Below are 5000 nucleotides of genomic sequence, written 5' to 3' on the forward strand. Positions count from 1 at the left end.
AAAATCCGTCTTCACACGTTACGGCTAAATCATGCGGTCGCGTTTCTTCACCTTAGTGCCATCACTAGAGGCAAACTCGGGGTTCGTAACGTGGGATTCGTGACTTACCAGGTCGAGGTTTATTCAACAAGCCACGGTTTAATCCCGAGGAAGCCGAACGTGTGAGCGTATCCTGGCCGGGACGGAGAGAAGGCAGATAGGCTTCCGGGGGGGGGGATGCATTCTGCGTGGGGGGGAGGGGTGTCCTGCTAGGCAGCTAAAACGCGAGCGGCCGTTTTAAGCAGATTCCCAAAGGATCCAGGCGGTTTTGGAATCCTTTTGAGAGAGCGAAGAGATCTGCAGTTCTCGAGACAGCCAATAGAGGGCAATTGATCGTGGCCCCCTAGCGGCCGGCAGAGCTCCTGCTGCAAGGAAGAAAAATGGGAGAGGAGATGGGATTGAGAAGGAAGGAAGGAAGGAAGGAAGGAAGGAGGGAAGGAAGGAAGGAACAAAGGAAGGAAGGAATGAAGGGATGGGAATGAGAAGAAGGGAGAGGAAAGAAGGAAGGGGGGATAAAGGAAGGAAGGAACGAAGGAAGGAAGGAACAAAGGAAAGAACAAAGAAGGAATGAAGGGATGGGAATGAGAAGAAGGGAGAGGAAAGGAAGGGAGGAAGGAAGGAAGAAGAAGATGACTAAAGGAGAGCAGGAAGAGAGAAGAGGAAGGAAGGAGTATGAGAGGAATGAAGGAAGGAAGGAAGGAAGGAAGGAAGGAAGGAAGGAAGAAAGGAAGGAAGGAAAGAAAAAGATGGGAATGAATAGAAGGGAAAGGAAAGAAGGAGGGAAGGAAGGAAGGAAGGAGATGAGAAGGAGAGGAAGGAAGGAAGGAATTCTGGGAGTTGAAGTCCGCCAGTTATGAAAGGGCCACGTTTGGAGACCCCTAAGTTACACAGAGCCCTTTCCACACATTTCTCCTCCCCAAATCTTTGGCTCCACCCACTGAGCTAGTAAATACTTTTGGGGGGAGGTCTCCATCATCACCGCAAACAGTCGCTAAGCTGTCGGTCGCAAGTAGAGGACTACTGCAGAGCAAACGGACGAGCCCTGAGACTTCTTTAGGGGGCTACAAGGAGAAGAGCCGGAAATAAATCTCTTTTTTTTTTTTTTATTTAAGCGCAACAATTTAGAAGTCCATTCATGCAATTGATCCGAAGTCCACTTCTTCCGATTCAGCAAGCGGCTTCAATTGCTCGAATCACACATTTTTCTCCCTTTTGAGTTCTTCCATATTGATTTTTTTTTCTCCCCTTTTTTATTACGCCTCCTTCATTGTCATCCAGCAGGCCTGTCGCATTTATTATCGACGGGAGGATCTCGCATCGATAACCGTTCACCGGTGACCTGCGTCTGCAGGCTAATCATTGCCTAACGGGTTTATTCCAATTTGCAGCTTCTGTTTATATACCGGGGAAGTTGGCCAGTTGAAGGACGAGTCACCTTAGAAGATGTAGGATGAAGTTGGACACTTTGGCTGTCACAGATGAAGGCAAATCTACCTGTCCCGGGATAAGGTGGTGAGATCGAATCTGGGTCGGTCTCTGGGACCAGGTTTTGCTTTCTGAGGTTTCACATTTGTTCTGGAATCGTGGGCGTTCCATCCCTGGAGGTTTTTAAGAAGAAACTGGACAGCCATTTGTCTGAGATGCTATAGGTCAGTGGTTCTCCACCTGTGGGTCGGGACCCCCTTTGGGGTCGAACGACCATTTCACGGGGGTCGCCAAACAAGGCTGTCTTGCCTATTTTTTCCCCTTTTCTTTGGCACGCCCTCTGGCACCGGTGAGTATAAGTAGGTGGGGGTCACCACAACATGGGGAACTGTATTATGGGGTCGCGGCATTAGAAAGGTTGAGAACCACTGCTATAGGTTCTCCTGCTTGAGCAGGGGGCTGGACTGGAAGACCTCCAAGGTCCTTTCCAGCTCTATTCTATTCTATTCTATTCTATTCTATTCTATTCTATTCTATTCTATTCTATTCTATTCTATTCTATTCTTCTATATGCTATTCTATATGTATTCTATTCTATTCTATATTTATTTTATTCTATTCTATTATTCTATATTTATTCTATTCTATATCTATTCTATTCTATTCTATATTTATTCTATTCTATTATTCTATATTTATTCTATATCTATTCTATTCTATTCTATATTTATTCTATTCTATATTTATTCTATACTATTCTATTCTGTTCTGTTCTGTTCTATTCTTTCTCTATTCTAATCTATATTTATTCTATTCTATTATTCTATATTTATTCTATACTATTCTGTTCTGTTCTATTTTTTCTCTATTCTATTCTCTCTAGAAGAATGTGTGCTGATCTGGGTGTGGTATTTACGTGGTGTCTGCTTCGGTGTGACTTTTTAGTTGTTGATGGGGTTGCTGATGGCTTACTTTTGCTGTAATTTAAGACACTGGTGCTTAATTTCTGCGTGAATATTTTAGGGCACGCAAAACCCACGATGCAACTTATTGCAAATGCCTGGCAGGGTCCTGAATTAAAAAAAAAACAGGGAGTGAAATAATGCTGGATCAAAAGCATGTATGTTTGGATCCAGAATCTCCTGCCTTTAGACAAATTTGGATAAGCACTTTGGAGAATAGCTTGACTCCCTCTTCTTTGGGGCAGCCCTTTAAATGAAAGAGGTCAACTATGAGGTGGGGGGGAAAGGCTCTAAGCCAGAGATTGGAAAATAAAAGGGAAAAAAAAACATTCAAAGCAATTTGCAAAGGGTTCCTTCCTGCTACCCCTTGAAAAATTCTGCAGGGCCTTTCAAAGGCCAGAAAGAGGAGAGAATTGCCCTCCAGTTGAAGCCTTTTGCAGGCCAAATCTAGTTGCCCTTGCAACTGGCAGCCACACACACACACACACACACACACACACACACACACACACACACACAAAACGGCCTCCCAGCCCACCATGTCATCTCTGGTGCCACCATCTCGCCTGGCATGGATGTGCCCCCCCCACACACACATACTTTTAAAGAAGGGAAACGCATTTGTGCCCAGGAATAATTTGATTGAACAGAAGGGCGCCATCTGGTGAGCAGAAATGAAATTAATTCTCTCTCTTATACTTAACAACCAAGAAATTAAAAGACGCTTGCTCCTGGGGAGGAAAGCTATGGCAAATCTAGACAGCATACTAAAAAGCAGAGACATCACCCTGCCAACAAATGTGCATATAGTCAAGGCCATGGTTTTCCCAGTTGCAATGTATGGCTGTGAAAGTTGGACCATAAGAAAGGCTGAGCGCCAAAGAATGGAGGCCTTTGAACTCTGGTGCTGGAGAAGACTCCTGCGAGTCCCCTGGATTGCAAGGTGATTTAACCGGTCGGTCCTAGAGGAGATCAACCCTGACTTCTCTTTAGAAGGCCAGATCCTGAAATGCAAACTCAAGTCCTTTGGCCATCTAATGAGAAGGAAGGACTCCCTGGAGAAGAGCCTGATGCTGGGAAAGATGGAGGGCAAGAGAAGAAGGGGACGACAGAGAACAAGGTGGCTGGATGGAGTCCCTGAAGCAGGAGGCATGAACTTCAATGGACTCCAGAAGATGGTAGAGGACAGGAAGGCCTGGAGGAACATTGTCCATGGGGTCGCGAGGGGTCAGACACGACTTCGCAACTAACAACATACTTATAGCAGATCCTTGGCTGTTTGAACTGGGTACTACTTATTTATAGGATGGAATGGAATGGAATGGAAGAGAAGAGGAGAAAATAGAAAATAGAAAATAGAATAGAATAGAATAGAATAGAATAGAATAGAATAGAATAGAATAATGAGGAAGAATAGAATAGAATAGAATAGAATAGAATAGAATAGAATAGAATAGAATAGAATAGAATAATGAGGAAGAATAGAATAGAATAGAATAGAATAGAATAGAATAGAATAGAATAGAATAGAATAATGAGGTAGAGTATAATAGAATAGAATAGAATAGAATAGAATAGAATAGAATAGAATATTTATGCAGCCTTTCACTCTCCATGACTCTGGGCAACTCACAAATACATTGATTACTTTTCAATTATTCAATCAATCCATTTGCTCTCCATACCAACTCCTCCTTTGATATCTAAAATTAGAGGATTTTTTTTAATCATCTGTATTTGGAGGTGGAGAAGAACCTGTCCAGGTATCTAGCTAAACCTGGTTTTTCAAGTCCCACCTTTTTCTACAACTAGATAACAGGAAGTCGTCAACAAATTATCCCTTGTTTTCCTTGTATTGCATTTCCACAGCATCCGTTCTTGCAGTGGCCCGTGAGGACACATATTTAAGAAAGGAGGCATATTTAGGAGATTAGACTTAGAAGCTGACACTTTCGTGGCTCAGTCAAAGCCCGGACAACGAGGTGGCAATTCTTCCTTCCTTCTTTTTGCAGCGACGAAAAAGGAATATTTTTAATTCCATTTGGCCTCTAGGGGGCAGCCTTGGCCAACCAATGTTTCTCAACCTCCGCGCTCTTAAGACAGGCGGACTTCAACTCCCAGAATTCCCCAGCTAGCCGACGTTCTAGAAATTGAAGTCAAGTTGCTGAGATGAAAAAAAAAACTTGGTGTAGGTCGAACCTAGAGTAATGCCGGCTGGGGAATGCTGGGAGCGGAAGTCCGCCCATCTTCAAGTTGCCCAGTGCTTCCAACGTCTGGCAAGCGTCTCCCTGCAACTACCTTAAGAGAGGAAAGGATTTGTGCACGGCCCTGTCCTTCTTTCCCCGCTCTGACATGCTTGATCTTGACAGTCGTCCTCATCCTGGTTGCCTCCAGACGAGGAGGATCGTGGAGGCAGCAAGTCAGTGAGGAGAAAGCAGGCCCCCAAAGAAGGTGAAGACACAACATCAGAGATGCAGGGGGGAGGAGGAGGGGGGAGGAATAAAGAGGAAGAGGAAGGAGGAGGAGAAAGAAAGAGGAGGAAGAGGAAGAGGAGGAGGAGGAAAAGAAGAAGAG

Source organism: Crotalus tigris, unplaced genomic scaffold (assembly GCF_016545835.1).
Source record: "Crotalus tigris isolate CLP2741 ecotype Arizona unplaced genomic scaffold, ASM1654583v1 scf7180000021707.115196, whole genome shotgun sequence".
In the NCBI taxonomy this organism is placed as follows: Eukaryota; Metazoa; Chordata; class Lepidosauria; order Squamata; family Viperidae; genus Crotalus; species Crotalus tigris.